This window comes from Dermacentor variabilis, chromosome 1 (genome assembly GCF_050947875.1).
Source record: "Dermacentor variabilis isolate Ectoservices chromosome 1, ASM5094787v1, whole genome shotgun sequence".
Lineage (NCBI taxonomy): Eukaryota > Metazoa > Arthropoda > Arachnida > Ixodida > Ixodidae > Dermacentor > Dermacentor variabilis.
This window is the reverse complement of record NC_134568.1, coordinates 57097974-57120323: the sequence shown is the minus strand read 5'-3', so window position 1 is coordinate 57120323 and position 22350 is coordinate 57097974. Positions and strand designations below refer to the sequence as shown.

Genomic DNA, 22350 nt, shown 5'->3' with positions numbered 1-22350 from the left:
CCAGAAGCAAATCGAGCAAAAAAGAAAAAAGACATTGTGTACCTGTTTTGCCATCTATGGAGAAGTAATCTAAACAGATAAAGAGCTTTCAAGTTATATTTCTATAAATGTCTCAATGGGGGCCTTCTGTCAGTGTGTCTCGACAGGGCTGTCATGGCAAACCCGTGCAACAGGCCCATCCATATTTTGACACACAGAGAGTTATGAACTATTCATGAATTCTTAATTGGAAGAAACTGATGAGGGAGAACCAGTTTTTATGTTGCAAGAGATGCCTGCCAAACAAACAAGGGGAAAAACGTGGCAGGAGCTGAAGATCAGTCGGAAAAAAACCTGGCAGTCAAAGAGTTAAAGAAAAACTACAGCAACTTAGATAACGACGTGACATCATTCACTTTTAAGGTTGCATTAGAATGGTGCAACTGTCCCATTTTACTTTCATGTTCCAAGTGTCTTTTGTCATCGTAGCTGAACTTCAGATATATAGAAGTTCATCATGTGCAGGCCAAGGCTCACAGCATAAGCTGTGGCAGTTTCTCTCGGAATCTGGTATGCGCAGCTTTGTGAAACCACATACACCACTGGTGTGAACTTGCATATGTTAGTATCACTCATGCTGCCCCTCCACTTTTTCTTTTCTTTTTTTTCCCAGAACTTGGGGCCTAAAATTACCTTCTACATGCCCACTGTACAGTGGCAGCCATCTTTATCAGCACATTATTTCTCCAAGCCATTTATTGCAGCATATATCAGAGACTAATAAAATAATGCTAACTTTTTTGTGTTATTCTTCCTGTTGTTTTGGAACTGGGGAAAATATTAACTGTGTGCTTGGTGGCACTGTTTAAAACACAATAATGAATTTTCTTCTTCTTCTTCTTTTTTTTTTTTTTTTTTTTTTGCAGGTGCTTTCAAGGTTTCACCTCCTTCCCTCCCGGTTTGGTGTGGTTATCTTGCTTCAGCTACAGCATCAAGAACGATTGTGCATCGACCAGAACCTTACAGTCTGGCACTTCAGGCTTCATAATCTGTTCCTGTGACAATGTTACCAACTTTGTCCCGCATGGATGGTCTGCCACCTCTGCATTTCTGGAAAAGTTATGGCACACCGCCGACATCTGGAGCATTTGTGGAATATTATGAAAGCCACCCCTGAAACATTGGATGCTACTCTGGATCTCGGCAGCACTTTTCTGAGCTCAGTGACGAACTATGTGATATTTCGTCGCATAGGTTTGCAATGTTTCTTTTTCTTTTGCAATAAGTAATTATTTTCATCTAGACATGCTGTCGAGTCGCTACTGCATATTCTCTAGCTAACTTGAACCTAAAGGTTTGGCCAGCATAACGTTACACAGGGTCATCAGAAAGGACGCGAGAATGTCATCCTTGTGTAATGTTATGCTGCTAAACCTGTCAATATGCATGAACTAGCCAAGCAAAATAATGTGTTCGTGTACTTAGAATCATTTCGCCTAGTCCTCCTGTTGTGCACCAACCCAGTGGCAATGTCGAAAAACACCCTGATCTCGATAAGATAAAACATGTACTATATGCATTGACATTAAAATTAAGGCACTGCCTTCCATTATAATACTGGTATAAAAATAATGTGCAGTTAAGGCTTTCACAGATTGTAACAGCACTTGGATCACTGAGAGACCATATCAGGGAAAAGGTTTAAAACTGCACAGCAACCCTTTGCGCTAAGCGCAGTGAAGTTGCTTCTATATAAACTAAAGAGAGCCCATGACCTTGACTAACAAGTCATTTAATAAAGTAGACTTTTATGGTATGAAAGAAAAAAAAAAAGACTAGGGAACATCAGAAGAATAAACTCTTCCTCAAGACACTGCTGCGGCTCAAGGTGGCGTTTGGGCCACGAATCCACCAAGCCCATTGATGTGCCACCGTTCCACATCCTATGTTGCACTCTCCCCCGCATATGGCACAAGTGCGTAGCAGTCTGGAAATCCGAGGTCAACGCTGTTCCCCCGGTAGCCTTCGATGTCGGCCCCTTTCATCAATTAGTTCAGCTTGTCAGGGTCATGTTGAGGTAGAGTGATCTTCACGGTAATCAGCGCTTTTACGGAGGGCGGCAGCTGTTGTTGCCTCAAAGTGAGCTCCTTTGTTTGCTTGTCACAGTGTATGTCGGGCCCTGTCGTTGTTTGGGCGTGCACTGGTGACAGGACTGCCTCCCTTATCTCACCATTGCCAACCAGTTTGTTGCGGCTCGAGGTGCCGTTTGGGCCCGGTAGCCACCAAGCCCGTTGATGAGTATGCCCGGAAGTAGGAATGAAGGAAAAAGGGCTTATTTTACATTATTTACACTGTCTCCAGGTACAGAAGCCCACTCTATGTAGGAGCCTATTAAACGTCCGAGTTAAGATCAGGACAATATTTATGTTTAGAAGAGGGTTTCCTCAACCCATACTTTCGTTCGTGCAAACTGGGACAGCCATGGTGACGTTGTGGTCATTGCTGTAAAACAAAATCTCCCCTTTTTGTAAGACAGTGGTATTTCCAACTATTAAAGCGTCTGGTGCGGAATTTAAGCTAACGACATTACCATGTTAAAGGGGCCCTGAACCACCCCTCGGGCTTGGTGAAATAACATAGTCCATGGATAGCATACCCTGCTGTGAACATCTCAGCGAATTTTTGCTGTTGTGCATGATCTGTGGAGCTCACAAGCAGAGCATCAAGTCACTTTCATGCTCTTTTCAACAGAAGCCTGCTCCTCATTCTCCTCTGGACGCTTTATTTCGTAATAAAGTGGATTCCCATACATGGCTGCTATTGGTAGCTGCAGTTGGCTACGTAGTGTAGATACTGCGACTGCTGCAGGGTGCCGCTATGAGTCCACTGGCTAAACGCATGGTAGCTCGCTGAGGACAACAGCGTTTGGCTTGCGTTTATAGCGCATCGTAGGCACCAAAACCGGAAGTAGTGGCGTCTACGTTAACATCCAAACTGAAATTTAACTGTGTGCCTTGGTGACATTCAGAAGGCAGACCGTTGGTAGCATACCCCACTCTGACGTAGCCTTCGCAGTGCAAAGCATTGAGGGAATGGGAGCACAGCGAAGGCTGTGTTTGATTTCCAATAACTCCGCTTCAGCTAAACCTATTGAAGTAGTTTTCACAGCAAAGTATTTCTGAAATAGCCTATTTTCACTTCAAATGCTTTTCTCCACTTTGATAAAAAGTGTTTCAGGGCCCCTTTAACAGAAGGTGTTTGGAGATGTTTTGATGCTCGAGAATTACCTCGTAAAATTGAATTACTTTCAATGCAGCAGTGTAAATACGTGAACCAAACTCATATACACAGTCTATATTTGTTCATTGGGGATAATTTGGGAACCATTGGCAGCCCTGACGTAAAATATTGCAAGCTATTACTTGACATAATGGTCAGTTTCTCATCGACAAATCTACTGGATTGGCCAGCACACATTTGGAAGCACAAATGATCGGTGCTTGGTTCCTTTCGTGTCCAGCACTTCAAAAATCAGTATAGAAGAAGTACTGTTCGGTTGCTACATGCTCCTTGTGGCTTTCTGAGGATTGGATTAAAGACCAGTATGTGTAGACTTTAACCAATGAAGTAAAATGTTGCGACCCATTATTTGACAAAGTGGTCAATTTCTTGTTGAAACAGCTTGTAGAGCACACAGGGGTACAAATGATCAGTGCTTGACTTTGCTTTCAGGTCCAGCACTTCAAAATTCAGTGCAGAACAAGGAGTGTCTGATCACGAAATGCTCCCGACTTTCTGAGGCTGGTGTTGCTGTCCAGTGTATGAAAACTGATGAAGTAAAAAGTTGCAAAGTACTTCTTGGCATAATGCTCAGTTTCTCATCGGCACAACAAGACGTACGTACGGTACGCTTATATGCTGCATGAGACTCGGTGTCTCACAATATCAAAGCTGAATGCAAGCTGGAAATTAGTTGAAATTGTGTTGAAAGAGCAATAGATGGCTGTTAAAAGCCCAAAAGTGTGCCATTTTATAGCGTCTCGTGGCTGACGCAGAGCATTAGTTCACCATTGTGAATCATGCCAGGAGTACAACCAAACCACATTCTCAAAATAACTATTGTTGCCCAAGCTGCCACAGTGCAAGAAATAATAAAAAGCCTGCCTTTCCAGCATTTTCCAAGCACTGTGTGTGTTTTTAACTGTATAATGCATTTTTCTCAAAATGCAATTTTTGGCAACTTTATGAGTTTGCCCATCTTACTATAGGTACTTCTGATGCTTGGATCTGGATGAAATTTTGCCCACATATTTTTTTTTATGTGAGGAGTGCTGTTATTTTCTTTAAGCTTCAATATTGCTTATACATTTACAACAAAATTTCAAGTAATGCTTATTAGGCTCTGAACATTTTAGACTCCCCAGCTTATGATATTCCCGCCCCCCCCCCCCCCCGTCTTTGTAATATAGTTTACATTCACTTCCTAGCTAAATTTTGGCATTCTACAGTTTATGTGGAGAAATATGAGCCATAAATGGTCCATAATTATGGAAGTTTAGTGAAAGAAAAATGAGACAAAAATGCCTACATATTACACATTGTCATGTGTAAGCTATGCAACTCAATATGACATTATATAATTGAAATCCACATAAAAAACTATGTACATAGCTGAAGTTTCATTTCGCTAGGTTATATATATGTGTGCTTTTAAATGTTTCTGACTAGCATCTCCCTTTAATAAGCTTTAGTTAGCCCTGAGAAATGGCATAGTGGCATAGATGTATGAACCCTTGGGGGGGAGGCAGGCGTAACAGAAAGTAGGCCACTTGCCCCTAGTAAACCACATGTGTTGCATTAACACTCATAAGTTGCTCTTAGTCATAACCAAGAGACATCCATGAGAAGATCTTTTTTATCCATTTTACTGAAAATCAACATTCCCACAAATGACTAAGAGCGGCTGAAATCATGTTGCAAGAATGCAGTGCCATATGAACACCTCAATATTCGAAGCAGTTCAGGCTGGTGCTTGCAAACAAATATGCAGCTTTAGAGCAGAGAGATGAAGATTACATAGAGATAATGAATGAAACTAACTAGGCTGGCTTCAGAAGCAGCACTTTAGGTGGAAGACAAGGCACCAAGGCAACCAGTATAGGCAAGCTCTCCCAAGTAACAAAGGACCTAATAAAGAAATGACAAAGCATGAAAGTGTCCAACTGAAGAGATCAGATAGAATTCGCGGAACTGTGAAAACTGATAAACAAGGAGAAAGCAAGGGATGTTCGAAATTATAATGTGACATAGACTGAGGAAGCAGTAAAAAATGGACACAGCATTAAATCACTGAGAAGAAAACTTGGCATAGGACAAGCCAAGATGTATTCACTGGAAGATAATCAGGGTAATATCATCAGCAATTTCGAAGATATATTAAAAGCAGCAGAAGAATTGTTTACTGACCTGTACAACAGCCAGAGCAGACACGCTATGTTCATTCGAAGTAGTAATGAACAGGACAGAGGCTCCTTCTATAACTAGCGTTGAAGTTAGAAGCGCCTTGCAAGACATGGCACGGGGAAAAGCAGCAGGAGAAGGTGGAATAACAGTCGATTTAATAAAAGATAAATATTTAATAAATCATGCTTGAAAAGCTTGCAGCACTTTATCGCAATGCCTCGTGAGTTTAAGCGTATCAAAGAACTGGAAGAATGCCAAGATTATACTAACCCACAAGAACGGAGACTTAAAGGATTGGAAAATTATAGGCCTATGAACTTGCTTTCAGTATTGTATAAAATAGATAATTTTCTATAGAATAAGGGCAACACTTCAGTCAACCAAGAGAACAGGCTGGCTTCAGGAAGGGATACTCTAACTCTACAATGGATCACATCCATATCATCAATCAGGCAATCGAGAAATCTGCAGAGTGCAATCAACCTCTCTATATGGCTTACATAGATTATGAAAATCATTTGATTCAGTAGAGATACCAGCAGTCACAGAGACATTACGTAATCAAGAAGTACAGGAGGCATATGTGAATGTCTTCAGAAGTATCTACAAAGATTCCACAGCTACCTTGGTTCTCCACAAAAAAAAAAATAGAAAGTTACCTATCAAGAATGGGGTCAGGCAAGGAAACAATCTCACCAATGCTAGTCACTGCATGCTTGGAAGAAGTATTCAAGTTATTAAACTGGGAAGGCTCAGAAGTGAGGATCAGTGGCGAATATCTCGGCAACCTTCAATTTGCAGATGACATTGTGCTGTTCAGCAACACTGGGGACGAATTACAACAGATGATTGAGGACCTTAACAGAGAAAGTGCAAGAGTCCATGGGGTTGAAGATTAATATGCAGAAGACAAAGATAATGTTCAATAGCCTGGCAAGGGAACAATAGTTTAGGATTGCCAGTCAGCCTCTAGAGTCTGTAAAGGAGTATGTTTATTTAGGTCAATTACTCACAGGGAAACCTGATCAGTAAAAGGAAATTTACAGAAAAATAAAAATGGCTAAGAGTGCATATAGCATGCACTGCCTGATCCTGACTGGGAGCTTACCACTATTATTGAAAAGAAAAGTGTACAATCACCGCATTCTACCTGTGCTAACAAATGGGGCACAAACTTGGAGGTTGACAAAGAAGCGTGAGAACAAGTTAAGGACCGCGCAAAGAGTGATGGAACGAAGAATGTTATGTGCAATGTTAAGAGACAAGAAGAGAGCAGTGTGGATCAGAGAGCAAACGGGGATAGCCGATATTTTAATTGACATTAATAGAAAAAAATTGAGCTGGACATGCCATGTAATGTGTAAGATAGATAACCAGTGTACCATTACAGTTACAGAATCGGTGCCATGGGAAGGGAAGTGCAGTCGAGGACAGGAGAAAACTAGGTGGGGTGATGAAATTAGGAAATTTGCAGGTGCAAGTTGGAATCAGTTGGCGCAGCACAGGAGTAATCGGAGTTCACAGGGAGAGGCCTTCGTTCTGCAGTGGACCTAAACAGACAGGCTGATGATAACTGGAAACGTACTACAGATACCCCATACAGCTCAGGGATGCCAGATTTATATTGCAAAGGTGATGTGCTGCAACTGTTGTGGACATGCGTGACATTGCAGCATATCATGGGTTTTTGTAGCGTGTTTGTTATAAAGAAAAGTTCGGCAGCATGTTACACTCCTGTAACACATAATTTTTTTTGCTTGCTTAGTGGGGTGTCAGCCATTGCTGATGACAATAGGTCAGTGGATCGATGGTTGAGATGAAGGCGTACATTGCCATGCCGGAAAGCGGAGGGAAAGGCGTGATCCACGACATCCTGCTGGATGCAACTCACGAGGAAATCCTTGATGCTCTTAGAAGAAATAAGAAAAAACCCATCGATCATTGGAGTCAGAAGACTTGGGGCGAAATCCAAATCTGTACTGATCCTGTTTGAAGACTGGAAAGTGCTGATGGAAGTTTACCTCCAATGCTTCCCCACACGCTGCTACTTATACAAGAAAAAATATGAAGTATGCATCACCTGTGGAAAACTTGGACATCAAGCGGATGTTTGCCCGAACCCCAACGACGTCAGATGTTGGGCGTGCAGAGCCGAAAACCCTGAACCAAATCACAGCTGCGAGCCTTGATGCTTGCTATGCAAGAAATCCCACCTCCTAGGCGACAACAAGTGCCGGGAGATATATCACATGCCGTACATCATCAAGAAAAAATTATGGGAGAAGAAGATGGAACAAGAGAAGCTCCAGGTGCAAGCCCCGACTCAAGGCAAGCCCCAGGCCACCACCTCGGCACCTAGAGAGGAGCACCGAGCCAGAGCAAGGGATGCTACCAGAAACAAGGCGGGGCAGCAGTCGAGAGCGAGATCTAGCTCGAGACCCGGAAGGAGGTCCAGTTCGTGGTTCGGAGGAGGCTGCCAGCAGACTCCAGCCAAGTGGCCTGCTGACCAGGGCTGGGGACCAGGCTTGCTGCCCAGGGACCCCAAGGACCCGTGGGGAAAAAAAAGGAAAGAATAAAATACCCACTTGGTAAGCTTTGGTAGCAAGGGCTCCCAGGCTGAAAAAGATGAGATTAGCTTACTTAAGAAAGAAATAGAGGAGCAGAAGAAAGCAAACATGAGGTTAGAATGATTGCTGAGGGAAACCCAAAATCAGCTGAGCGCGCTAAAAATAGAGAAGGTACCTGCAGAGGCTCCTACAAAATGCAACACCCACATCACTCCTCCTGCTCCTGTGCCAGCTACATCTGGTCAGGAGGAAAAGGATATGAATTTTGATTTTATGAGACAACCCCCTTCCAAACGAAAGGTGGGGGAGACCAACCCGCTGGCGAGCTGGCAAAAGAAAATTGAAATGTGGCTGATGAAAATGGACAAGGAAAACGAAACCGTAAAAGCAGGACAGCTACAGAATGGAGGAGCAATTGCGCTATTACAGGCGCAAGTGAACCAACAATCTTGCAAGACAGACGCCCTAAGCACGTCTATGGATACCTTAGGCACGACAATAGCTAGGCTGTGCGAGAAAATCGGTGCAATAGAAGCGATTCTTAATAGAAATGGATAAACATTCGGGTAAGAAAAATGCCTCCACATTCTGGCAGTGGAATTGTAGGGGGCACCAGAAGAAAAGAGCGTTGCTGCAACAATACCTCGAGCTGCAACAGGAAACACCCGTAGCCATAGTCGTGCAGGAAACGGGAAAGGCTCCTGTTAGATTATCAGGTTGCCATAGCTTTGACAGCGGCAAAGGGGATAAATGCTGAGTCGCCATCTTCGTAAAGCGAAACATTGCAACCATTGTCCATGATGTCTCCCCAAGTGAGGCAGAGGCTGTTCTCGTTGAGATTATCACAGGGAAGAAAAATAGAGATAGCATATTCCTGCTGAATGTGTACAGCACACCCAAGCAAAAGTAAATTAGATTCATTACTTTATTCTGCAAAGCACTCAAAGCCGCGCATGGGAGACCTCTCATCTTTATGGGAGACTTCAACCCGGCTCACGAGGAATGGGGATATACATACAGAGACCCCAAAGGTAGACGAACATGGGAAGATATACAAACGCTAGGGCTTACTCTACATACTGACCCATGCGTCCCTACGCGCACAGGCAACAGTATAACCAGGTACACAGCACCCGACCTCACGATAAGCCATATGGCGGGAACAGTAACGTGGAAAAGCACAGGACAAAATCTAGGCAGTGACCACTTTATTATTTCGCTCACACTAGGAAAAGGCGTCAAGACTCCGCCGCATCAAACAACCGAAATTTACGGAGTGGGATAAATTCAGAGAGATAAGAAAGGAGGCCTCACTGCCGGACGATATCTACAAGATCGACGAGTGGACACTTCCTTAAAACGCACATAGGGGAAGCGACTACAACTGTAGAGGATGAGGACGCACTCCCAGCACTAGACAGCAAACTGCTGAACATGTGGAGCAGAAAGAGTAACCTGGAGAGAAGACTCAAGGCACAAAGATGGAACAGGACTATCCGGCGCGAACTAGCCAGACTCAACAAAGAAATAGAAACATATGCGATTAAGCTCAACGAGCAGAATCGGTACAGCAAGTTCGATGAGAAGGAGCCAATATGAGTCTCTACAAAACCTGGAGCCTTCTCAGACATCTCATCGACCCTTGTAAATAAGAAATGCAAGCTAGTAAAAACCAGGCGAGAGCGAGGCATGGCTTTGTTGGCACAGATGACGAGCTCATTAGTGAGCTCCAAGAGACATATCTTGGAAAAGCAGAGAGCAAGGTGTTTAAGGACTACGAGGGACCTCCCAATCCAGATCTCGATGCCCCCATCACCACGACAGAGGTTAGAGCAGAGATTAATAACCTCAGAAAGAGATCGGCCCCCAGTCCGGACGGAACTCAATAAGATTAAATCAATTAAATTTAGCATGTACGCGGATGATATCAACATCTGGGTTAACGGTGGGAGTGACGCAGCCATTGAACTTAAACTACAGATAGTGGCGAATATGGTGGAAGAGTATGCGGCCAGCAGAGGCTTGGCGTGCTCGCCACAGAAATCGGAGCTGTTAATCATTGAGCCAAAACATCAAAGGGGACACGCCGGGAGCACCAAACCCACCAATGTTTTCGTAAACGGAAATGAAGTTCCCAAGATGGAGGAAATCAGAATTCTGGGCATGTATATCCAGAGAAATGGATGCAACCTCATGACAATGAAAAAGCTAGAAGGTATGCGGCACAGGTCACGGGGATTTTTAGGAGAATTTCACTCAAAGGCAGGGGCCTCAAAAAGAACAGCTTCCTCAGACTCATGCAAGCCTTCATTACCAGCCGAATAGCGTATGCCACACCATATCTTGTGTTTAAATGAGAAGAAAAGGAGAAAATAGATGCGATTATTAGGAAGAGCGTTAAGAGAGCCCTAGGGCTCCCAGACTCGACCTCGACAGACCTCCTCCTCAAAATGGGGGTTCACAACACGCTAGTTGAGCTCACCGAGGCAGTACGAGTGTCTCAGTTGGAAAGATTAGGCCAGCCTAAAACAGGGAGAAAAATCATGGAATGAGTAGGAATCCAATGCGACAGGGGTGCCCCGACTGACAAGAAAGACATTCCGTTGGACGTGCGTAAACGCTTCCAAATCGCCCCCCTACCTGAAAATATGCATCCTATCTACAAGAAAGAGAGGACAGCGCACAGGGCTAGGGCTCTAGTAAATAAATTTAAAAACACACCGGCGCATAAAGTAGCGTACGTGGACGCTGCTTGCGGCAGAGGCGGGGCTGCGGTATCAACAGTGATTGATGGCGACGGGTGCATTAAGATAGCGTGCTCCACGTGCACGAGGGACGCCTGTACAGCCGAGGAGGTTGCGGTAGCGCTCGCTTGTGCGGGTACAAAAGCGGGAGTAATATTATGCGATAACAAATTCGCAATCTGAAATTTTAACAAAGGGAGAATCTCGGAAGAAGCTCTCCACATTCTACTCAAAAACCCTCCCAGGAGGGACATAACTTTTATTTGGGTACCAGCCCATGAAGAAGTCCCAGGCAACGAAGCCGCTCATGAGCTCGCCCAAGCACTCTACCACCGGGCAACTCAAGAGCAGCCAGTTCCAGGGATCAAAGATAGCATCATCACGTACATGGAAATTATAGATCATTACAAAGCCGTAAGAAAAATCTTTCCACCTGTGCATCGGTCTCTATCTCTGGAGGACACTCGCATTTGGCGGCACCTTCAGGGAAACAATTATACAACACCACATGGGATCTACTTAACACAGACGAGGGACTACAATAACGCCCTCTGCAAAATTTGTAAGCAAAATGGTACGCTAGACCATATAATATGGATGTGCTGGCTCCTCAGGGGCCAAGGAAAACATTGACAGTAGAGAAGCCTGGGAGGCCTTGCTCCAGAGCGAAGCTGAAGACGACCAGCGTCGAGCAATCCGCCTGGCCACTGAGGCCATGAAGACTCACTGTCCTCAACGTGCGGGGACTGCTTCGTCCTCCCCGCCTACCTACATGTAGGTTAAGAGGTGGGCACCTCAGCTCGGTGGAATAATAACGTTTTCAATCAATCAATCAATTGTATTATTGGACTGTGCGAAGCATTTTTTTCAAGGCCATTGGGGGTATGAGCCACTTAAGGCTTTCATCTTAATATTGCTTTTGCAGAAGACACTCTGTGATAGATGTAATGGGAAGAATGCCCACACAGCAACAACAGATACATTGTATGCACACATATGTGCACATGCTCACACACGAGGAAGTGCTGTGTATTTTTTCTAGACCTTCCAAACACAAGTGATATACTGAATAAGTGATAGTTTTAAACTAAATTGTATAAAAGAATATGCAACATAAATGAACAGATATGATCTGCAGACGTGATAGTTTCAAATTATAATTTGAACAAATGAGAAAACATATTTCTGTCATGGGGAAACTGAAAAATAAAGCCCTCTGGGAAGAGGACTATTCATATCTGAATTGGAAAAACTCTTTATGTCAAGTTGTTACAACATACATTAGAGTCATGTATTAAAATCTAAAGGATATCTCATTCTTAAGCCAAAGCAACATACTCTAGATTTCTCCATCAAATATGTACCTATCTTTGACGTCTAGCAGATGTCGGCCTTGCACTTAGACATTAAGACCTAATTCATACATTGCAGATACATTTGTGGTTTGCTGGGATTTAGTGACTGGTGGCTTTCTTTTAGTGACTTAAATTAAACATTGGCGACATTTTCGCTACTTCGAAGTTAGGAAAGTTGCTGCAAAAATGGCCTTTTAAAACGCAGTTTATTACTCAAAAGCTAAATGCAAGTGGCCAAAACTTGGTGCACGATGCATAGGCTTCGTGGCCATGATGAAAAAATGGTTGCCTTCACACAATTAGTCTTCACATTGTGATTGTGCTTTACAGCACAGTGGTCATCACAGACTTCACACCACGTGTGTATTAAATAGTTGTATCAAATAGAGAACACTATATGTCCAATTGAACGCCAATGAGTGGTCCTTCGAGTTATGAACTCCTCACGAGCAAGCGAGCGCGTTAAGATGATTGGCGCATTTTGATTTGGCCTTATCGAGGCACAGTTTAGGCGAGAGCCTTGCGCAGACAAGGAACGATTGGAAAAACATATTTCATCAAAGGGATTATAACGCTTCGTTTATCATTATGCTTGCAAAATTGATATACTATTTATTTACTCTTTGCAATAGTGATATTAATAGGAATTAAACACTGCAGATTCTGCAGTATCACTAAATGCCTGTTTGGTGGATGATCACAAGCGTAGCAGTAAAACAATTTACCAAAAACAATTGCAATAAATTTTATCTTCACACTTGGAGCACAGCAGGTGAATAAGAGATGATCGACTATACATAAAGGCGTCAATATCAGAGTGGCTGAGCTTGTTCAAGTGAATCGTATAAACCGTTTCCTTTTAGCACGGCTTTCGGACCAATCAATACTTTAGTAGGCAGTATTCAGGTAGATCAAGGATGGAAGCATAGTATTTAACCTGTATAAGGTTAGTGCAATTGTCATCGCCATGTTAAGAACATGAGGCCAAGCGCATTCCGCAGAATTTAGTTTTATCATGAACTAGGAGAACTAGGCTATTTGTGATCTTTTTCGGTATTTGTAATCTTACAGTCTGAAGGTAAATGCAGAACTGAAGCAGTCATCATTCGTTATGTAATTATATTAGTAAAGTAAAAACTCTCAACACCCTGCTGCTAAATTCAATCGTCATCCGTCACCTCCACGGATGTTAGACAAATATGAAATGTCCATGTGAATGAATTACATCGCGTTAGCTTACATTATATAGTTTTCCAACATGCATGCATTACTTAAAATTTTGAGAGCTTTAGCAAGAACTTTAGCAATATTTGTCTCATTTTAGTAACATGCTTCAAAACATTTTGAAAACACTATATGTAAGGGTTCATCATGTGTGATTGATAATGAGATCTCTCGATGACAAGAATAACTCTCACTGATAAATTTCTTACATATATATAAATATATGCAAATGTCACATAGCTGGGCCGAACCAAGGTAATGTTGTTTGCCGTTGCTTGAAGATAGATTGTTTCTTGGCATTCTGCCTAATTAGATAATTATTCTTAATGAATTAATCAACTTATCAATCATTATCATTAGATGACAAATGTCAATGAGAAATTGGGGGGTGCACACGTGCACACCAAGTGATTGTTTCTCCAAATGATCCCCTTGTTTTAAAAGCATACAAAAGGAACAGATGAATGTGTAAAATGTTGTCCTTTCGACCGTTTCAGCCAGTGTCTGGCCATTGTCACAGAAATCTTTCTTTCTCTCTTCATTGTATGTTGGCTTTAGATGATCACGAATAACAAAAACCGAGCCACTCGGTTTCCCTTCTCCCCTGTGTGTGCGTGTGCGTGCGCTTGCTTGCTTGCACGTATGTGTGTGCATGTGCGTGCGCTTGCTTGTTTGCACGTATGTGTGTGCGTGTGCGTGCGCTTGCTTGCTTGCGCGTATGTGTGTGCGTGTGCGTGCGCTTGCTTGCTTGCGCGTATGTGTGTGCGTGTGCGTGCGCTTGCTTGCTTGCGCGTATGTGTGCGCGTGTGCGTGCGCTTGCTTGCTTGCGCGTATGTGTGTGCGTGTGCGTGCGCTTGCTTGCTTGCGCGTATGTGTGTGCGTGTGCGTGCGCTTGCTTGCTTGCGCGTATGTGTGTGCGTGTGCGTGCGCTTGCTTGCTTGCGCGTATGTGTGTGCGTGTGCGTGCGCTTGCTTGCTTGCGCGTATGTGTGTGCGTGTGCGTGCGCTTGCTTGCTTGCGCGTATGTGTGTGCGTGTGCGTGCGCTTGCTTGCTTGCGCGTATGTGTGTGCGTGTGCGTGCGCTTGCTTGCTTGCGCGTATGTGTGTGCGTGTGCGTGCGCTTGCTTGCTTGCGCGTATGTGTGCGCGCGCGTGTGTGCGTGTGCGTGCGCTTGCTTGCTTGCTTGCGCGCGCGCGCGTGCGTGCGTGCGCGTGCGTGTGTGTGTGTGTGTGTGTGTGTGTGTGTGTGTGTGTGTGTGTGTGTGTGTGTGTGTGTGTGTAACAAGAAGGGAAAGTGAGGGGCCTGATATTTTGTTAATTATCACCATATAAAGCCATATGAAGCCAAGTACACTCACACACACACACAAGTGCGTGTATGCACGCGTGTGGCCACAAAAGACCTGGCCTCTTAAGTCTGGTAACATTATCTTTCAGCAGTACAAAAAGCTGCTGGCTACTACTTGAAAGCTGCGCCCTGAGAACAAGAACAAGAAGGTGTTCATCACCATGGTGCTGCTGAGGACCCCAAACCCACACCGAGCCATAGGTTGCAGAACATGGATCGAGCACTTCAACAAAGAGGCATGCCAGTTCAATGCCTTTCTTTCGGAACTACTGTCGGTGGACAAGGATAGCACGCTACATTGACCACAAGTTTCAGGGGCTGCCCTGCACCAGAGTACTTGCAGCTGGTGGTGTGCACCTCAGCTTCAAGGGAGTGGCCATCATTGCCAGTCAGTCAAGATACGTGCTCCTGCGGGATGGCGAACTGTCGTGGGGATCTTGGCTTGATCACTTCGTGAATGGTTGCCTGGAAGCCCATAAGACAGCGGTCTCCGTCCTCTCTGGGAGACAACACACTCGACGTGCCCAGAGCCGTGGGATGTCAACACTCAGAGATTGACTAGCCAACACTGTAGGTATGGCCCAATCTGGCACTTATTGGTGCCATGAGTTCATGACATTGAGGAAAACCGTTGACAAGTGGGTGCAATTTGAGATGCATGCCCCTAATTTGAATAAATATTTGGCCTCAGGTGTGGCACCGAAGGGCCTTAAGGTAAAACAAAAGCCAGCAATGGACACATTTGATGAAAACGAAAGAGAACAATGAAGTATACTGCAGGAAGCCTCGTTTGGGCTCGCTGGGGTGATGGCACAACAAAGTGTGTGTAGGATCGCGTACCTTAAAAGTGAGGAGCACCGGCAGCTAAGTCAATCAAATCTCATGGAATCAGAAGCACTGGAACTGGTAAAATATGAGAGGAAGAAAAATGTTTCCATCCAGAAACAACAAGGACAGGAATTTAAACATGACAATGTCGCTACAGCCACCAGCACCGATTTTGAAAGACATAATCTTGAATTTAAACTGGCCGATTGACCTGGAGAAGCCAGTAAAAAGAGTGCAAGAGAATGTACAATGTCTCAAATGCCATGAACTTGTCAAGTAGCTCATATTGTGTGGCATCCAGAAGGATGAATGAGTTTAAGTTATTACATGAGTTGGAGGATTTCGCAAATATTTACGCCTGAACACTTTTATGACCGCACAACTGCAGAAATGAGTCATGATCAGCTTCCTGGACTCTCCGATAAGTCGTGAACACCTGGGGGTGTATTCTGTGAATGTCCATTTTGTCTGCTGCTGAAGTGCCGATTGGCTGGGGGCACCTGTCTCTTCCTCACACGTGCCCCAACCTAGCCAATCAGAACTTCAACAGCAAATGAAATAGACATGACCATGAGGTGGACACTCTCAGAATACACACTCTGGTCAACAATGCGACATATACTTGGACATGTACGTTTGCGTGGTTCAAAAGGTTCAACATTATAAAAGAGTATGAGAGGTATCATCCCATTCGCAGTAACCTTTCAAAAGAGGAAGACGAAGCATTGTGAACAATGCGGGACAATGAAACAATTGTCATTAAGTCGGTGGACAATGGTGGTGCGGTGGTGGTAGTTGACTGGAGCGTTTACATAGCCAAAAGATATACATCAATTGTTCAACTCTAATTTTTATGCACAGCTTCCAAGCAATCCTACAGGGATATTTGAAAGGGAAATAAAGGACGTTCTGGCCACTGTGCTCAAGGCAGGGAAGATAACCGATGCGACATTCAAAGCCTTGATACCGAGAAACTCTGGTCTCGGCAGTTTCTTTTTATTTAAAGTAAAACCTCGTTAATATGTACCAGCTTAATAAGTGATTTCGGTTTAAATATAGGAGCGATGAAGCCCCTGCCCTGTCACCATTGAACTTAATGTATTGGCTGACCGCTTAAGCCGTAGCCGCTTAACTCATGCCAAACAGTTATTGCATTTTACAGCACGTTTCAGAACTGCGGGAAGCATCAACTCGTCAGCTTTAGATAAACAAGAGAATTGTCGAGGAAAAAAAGCAGGGAAGATATTAATAAGACCGAATCTGTTACAGGCATAGGTAACTGTACAAGGTAAATATAGACATTTTAATGAACAGAAAAATGACTTAAGACATAATGCTAGACTGACGAATATGTATAGATTACCTTATTAGTTCAAGCAGGCTAGGTGACTGTCGCCCCTCTTCTTCGAAGGGGATACCAATAAATCACCATCACCACAGGCGGTAGAACACCAAATGCACCCGCAGTATTGTGGAAGTTGTTGTGTGTTCCTTATCAATGAGGCTTGCAGTCTCTAGAGATTTAGAGTGTGCTTGGTGTCAAAAATGATGACGCGAAGCAGAGGCACAATCAAAGCCCCACTCAACTGCCTTGTGGTGGAACACACAGGTTGCGGTCACAGTATCGCGAAAGTTTTGCTGTGGTGCATCCTTTACACTCATATGTCAGGCAAGAAGCAGGACCTTCAGACCCCCAAGCGATTCTACGAGCTCGAAATCGGGAGCAAAAACACATAATCCACACCACAGCTAACCCTTAGTGATGGTCTGGTGAAAACTGCGCAAAAACATTTTGTTTATGAAACATTCGCGTTGGACATTCTTAACTGTTCTGTGTTTTTATGGCATCTTCCATAAAAATGATAGTGAAATTTGCTACTTCATAAATTTTTTTTTAGTTTTCTGCTACTTTCAACAAAATCTAGTACACTGAAGTATACCAGAGAGTTTTGGAAAAGGGCCCCAAAAAGCTTTGCAGGTGTTAGCATTGGGGCATGCAGGAGTGAAGAGATTTAGAATAGGGCTTTTTGTTGGTGGATAGTGTCTTGCATTTGCAGCACCACTACGGCGTCAAAGAAAAGCTAGTATAAATAAATAAAATATACCATTTTATGATAAGAAGAGAAATTTCGACTCGTGTTTTTGCATTTCATTGCAGGTTAAAGGTTATCCTGTTAGTAGCAAGCATATTGTTGCACTTAGTTTTGAGTAACCAACTTTATGTGCCTTCACCAGCCAGGTCTTACCGTGTTAGGCCTACGAGCCATGAAATCGACAATTGAATTTGGAATCAGCGGCACCTAATGAATCGATCTTCATTACACACATTAGCTGAGAGAAAGCGATAACCACGCAGTCACTTCTCCTAGCTTACAAACTTCATGCGTTACCACAAATTGAGCCCAGTTCAGTCCTAGGTTAGTGCCGTCGCTTCAACAAACCATGTTTCCAGTCCTAGGTTTTGCGTCTACAAACCATGTTTGTTGACGCAAAACCTGAATGCAGTTTGCGTCTCACACATGCGCAGTGGCTTCGACGCTATTTCTTTGGGGCCACAAAACGTTTGGGGCCCCTATTTTAAAACTCTACTGTGTTGACACATGCAAGTACCTTGGTGCCCGACGTTCAGGCAGCTTTTCTGGGTACTCTCATGTAACAGATAACTAACGAAGCCAATTGTACCCTTTGATACTTTCGACAATACTTGCGTCTTGCTCTTCCCACCATGAAACTACTACCTATCTCATGTGTCCAGCCTCAGTTGGACTATGCATGCTCTACTTGGGACCCACACCAATCTAAAAGTTCTGATAAACTCGAAGCACACAGCTCACTACATTAACTCCGACTGTTCTTGCTATGCCAGCATCACAAAATTAAAACCTGAAGCACACCTTGTTAACCTAGACCTAAGCCATCTTAGATTTAAGCTGTGCCTTTACAAGGTTTAGCATTCCTTTTTAAGCACCTTGTTAATTCTGCAGACTGCTGTTCACCTGTGCTCCTTTTTTGTTAAGACTGCAAGGGACTGGAATACTCTTATTCCCAAAGGTGCTGCGCTCCAATCTGATTAACATGATTTCAAGGTTCCCACTGAATCATCTTTTAACGGCACACCCCTCATGTAAAAAACCCTGTGCCTGGGGGACTGTAGGTATTAATAAATGAAAAATAAATAAATAAGGAAATCACTGCAAACACACTATCAACTTTTACTAAGCACGAGCAAGGAGTGAAAAGTGCCTTTTTTAATTTTTTGGCTTAAAGCACAGTCCGAAAGCACACCTACTTCAGGTACCAGATGTCACCTGTCATCTTCCAAAACTGGTTTGAAGGTTGGAACAAAGCATCTTTTTAATAGTTAGGGTGTTCAAGATTCTCTGTGCACTGTGTGGTTTTTCAAATCACCATTTCATGCATTTCCAGCGCTTGAAAGAAATAGAAGAAATAAAAGAAGAGTCCTACCTGTACTTGCATCTTCTTTCCTCTTTGCTTATTTTTCCTATTTCTTTCAAGTGCTGCAGACATATGAAATGTAGATTTTACAACTAGCCCAGCTATCTGCTGCTTTTTCAAATCCCATACGCCACTTCAGAGGTCCTTGTATTGTATTACTGCTCTGCAGATGGCACATTGCAGAACTAGCATTAATAAGCACCGTCCCAAACTGTGGTAGCAAGAACTTAATTTAAAATACCTCTTTTGCCAGCATGAACAATCTACTACTGTTTTTTTTTTTAACGACCTGTGGCAACACTGCGTGCTACTGCATGCCCAACTGTTGCAATTCCCCCTCTTTGTTCACAGAAGCAAAGCTTTGCCTGGGAGCTGAGTGAGTGCAGAAACAACCAAGGAAACATCAACCACAGGATGCTAACTGTCCATTCATCGAGGGACTCTTTCAAGGGTGACCGCACCAATTCTTTCCCAGATCGTTCCAAGTCTCTCTAGATGGCACTGTGGCAAGTGAGAGCAAAGGCCCATGGTTCGACAACACCGTTGGGTTACACTGGCGAACAACTGCCAGCGAAGGATATACATTGTTAAATTAGTCATGTCAGTCAATGTTGTTTGTAAATATGTAAATACATATAGCACTGCATAAACTCATCCCCATTTCTTTTTCTTCTCCCAAAGTCCTACTCGCTACCTGGCTGCATCATGCTGCAAGGTGTGGCCTGGCATATGTCCATTTTGACGGCGTTCACAATACACACTTACTTAAGCAAATAAGGGGCAAGCACAGAGAGTACTTGTTTGGTACCAAACCATTGCAGGCAGTGGAGCGTAGAACTGAAACAAGCAGAAGGATGCAAATGCATGACATTTGTGCAAGTATAAAGGCTGTCCCCCACCCTGCCATCTGCTAGCCGCCTGGTTAGCTCAGATGGTAGAGCGTCTGCCCCGGAAAGGCGGTGGTCCTGGGTTCGAGTCCCGGACCAGAATGAATTTTTCTTCAACTGCGAGGCTTTACTTTCGAGGAATGGGTTTCCTTTGTTGAAATTTGCTACATTTTAGTGGATGTCTCATTTTCTTTTATTAATTAATTCTCTCCACCTTGCGGGCTACCGCAGAGCTATTGCATCAAACTCTTGCCTTTGCTTCGAGTTGTTGACAAATTCGACTTCATCCTGCCATCTGCTAGCCACCTGGATAGCTCAGATGGTGGTTGGCTCAGATGGTAGAGTGGCTGCCCCGGGAAGGCGGTGGTCCCGAGTTCAAGCACTGGACCAGGACCAATTTTTCTTCAACTGCGAGGCTTTACTTTTGAGGAACCCGTATGGGTTTCCCTTGTAGCAATTTGCTACGTTTCGGTGGATGTCTCATTTCCCTTTATTAATTACTTCTTTCCACCTTGCGGGTTTCCACAGAACTATTACGTCAAACTCTTGCCTTTGCTTCGAGTTGTTGACAAAGTCGACTTCGTCCTGCCATCTGCTAGCCACCTGGATAGCTCAGATGGTAGAGTCGCTGCCCCAGAAAGGTGGTGGTCCCGGGTTCAAGCACCGGACCAGGACGAATTTTTCTTCAACTGCGAGGCTTTATTTTTGAGAAAACCAATATAGGGGTTTCCCTTGTAGCAATTTGCTACGTTTCAGTGGATGTCTCATTTCCCTTTATTAATTAATTCTCTCCACCTTGCGGGCTTCCGCATAACTATTACATAATAAACTTTGGGAGTGTTTTAGTCTTGTCAGAAAACCGTGAAAACTGGCACATAACATTTTCAAGCACTAGTCGCATTAACAGCTTCATTGTAAAGAAAACATGTGCTCATGTAACTTAAGTAGAAACAACCCAAAAATGAAACTAACAGATGACATCATAAGTGGCACACGCGACCGGATAAAAGTTTGTCACTGTTGTAATGGTACAGTAATGGCTCTGAACATTTGACAAGGTAGTCTTCACTAGCTTATCCAAGATATGTTGTGATTACACAATTAAATTCGATACTCAGACCTATAATATCTATTAGTTTTTGATGGCGATGAGAGAGTGAGACTGCAGAGGTATTTCAATAATTTATGGACAAAAATTCAATAGTTCGGTATTTGATATTTCAACCATTTCAACTTGTGTAAAAGAGTGGCAATAGAGGGAAACCTCGCTCTCCACTGCTCAATGTGTAAATGTACCACGAATTTTAAGGACACAACAGTGGTGGCATGCAGTAGAGACAGGCTCAAAAGAATTATTGTAGAAGTAAGCAATATGCTCTCAGGAAGACACGACACAGTATGTGCAAGTTCACTATCAATTGCGCTCATTGACAGGCAATTGTCTTTTCTGGGCAGCCAGCAAGATATGGAGCATGCGTAGATGTAGAGTAGTTGGCTCGAATGAGCAGAGCATAGGCAAAGTGCTGATAAAGTGGCAAGTGTCAAGCAGCATTTATGCTTTCATGTTTGTCATACTTTTGCGACACGTTCTTTTGTTTTACCTTTTTGATTTGCCCATGTTTTTTGATTTGCACATAGTTCTTTGTGCTTCGGCGTTTCTGCACACAATTTTCCTCTCCCTGTGTCTCTTAATTCTGCAGTTCTGTATTTTAATTGTTATTTTAACAAGCTCCAACGCAAGCCTTAAGCAATTTCGTGCCGAAAGGCGCGTAATTGTTGCGTGCGGGTGATTAAAATATTTTATCTTGGCTTCCCCTCTATCCTAAATTAAAAATAGCAAGCTGATTTTGTGTTTTCAACTACGGCTAGGCGATCCCAAAAAACAAGGCATGATCCAAGCAGCGCAAGCTAAACCTTCTTCAAGTTGGAACCGCCCGGCGCCAGCCTTCTCCACAGTGTGGGCGTGTATAGCGCATCCCGCGCATCGCCCGCTACAGAGCGTCGCGGCTGGGCATGGAAAGACAACCCTGGCTGGCCAAGCAGGGGATACGAAATAAAGAAAGGGATATGTTTTGTAGGCGCTATATTCGTAAAGTAAATTTGGCCTCAGCTGCTGTTTCGTTGTATTAGCCTCTGTGCAGATGAAAATTCATCATCATCATCATCATCATCATCATCAGCCTGGTTACGCCCACTGCAGGGCAAAGGCCTCTCCCATACTTCTCCAACAACCCCGGTCATGTACTAATTGTGGCCATGCCGTCCCTGCAAACTTCTTAATCTCATCCGCCCACCTAACTTTCTGCCGCCCCCTGCTACGCTTCCCTTCCCTTGGGATCCAGTCCGTAACCCTTAATGACCATCGGTTATCTTCCCTCCTCATTACATGTCCTGCCCATGCCCATTTCTCTTTCTTGATTTCAACTAAGATGTCATTAACTCGCGTTTGTTCCCTCACCCAATCTGCTCTTTTCTTATCCCTTAACGTTACACCTATCATT

At 43.8% G+C, this 22350-nt stretch overlaps 1 long non-coding RNA gene across 3 annotated transcripts in view; it reads left to right on the top strand.

Annotated features, from left to right (window-relative positions):
- Positions 1-19628, top strand: part of LOC142578022 (uncharacterized) — a 28680-nt gene extending 9052 nt beyond the window's left edge. Inside the window, exons 4-6 of one of the 3 annotated variants that reach the window (XR_012827142.1) lie at positions 906-1233; positions 14771-15252; positions 19314-19628. This is a non-coding gene — a long non-coding RNA (uncharacterized LOC142578022). Of the gene's footprint in view, positions 1-905; positions 3831-14770; positions 15253-19313 lie in introns of those variants that run through there. The other 2 variants (XR_012827138.1, XR_012827134.1) reach the window with 2 other exon arrangements.
- The last annotated feature ends 2722 nt before the right edge of the window (positions 19629-22350 follow it).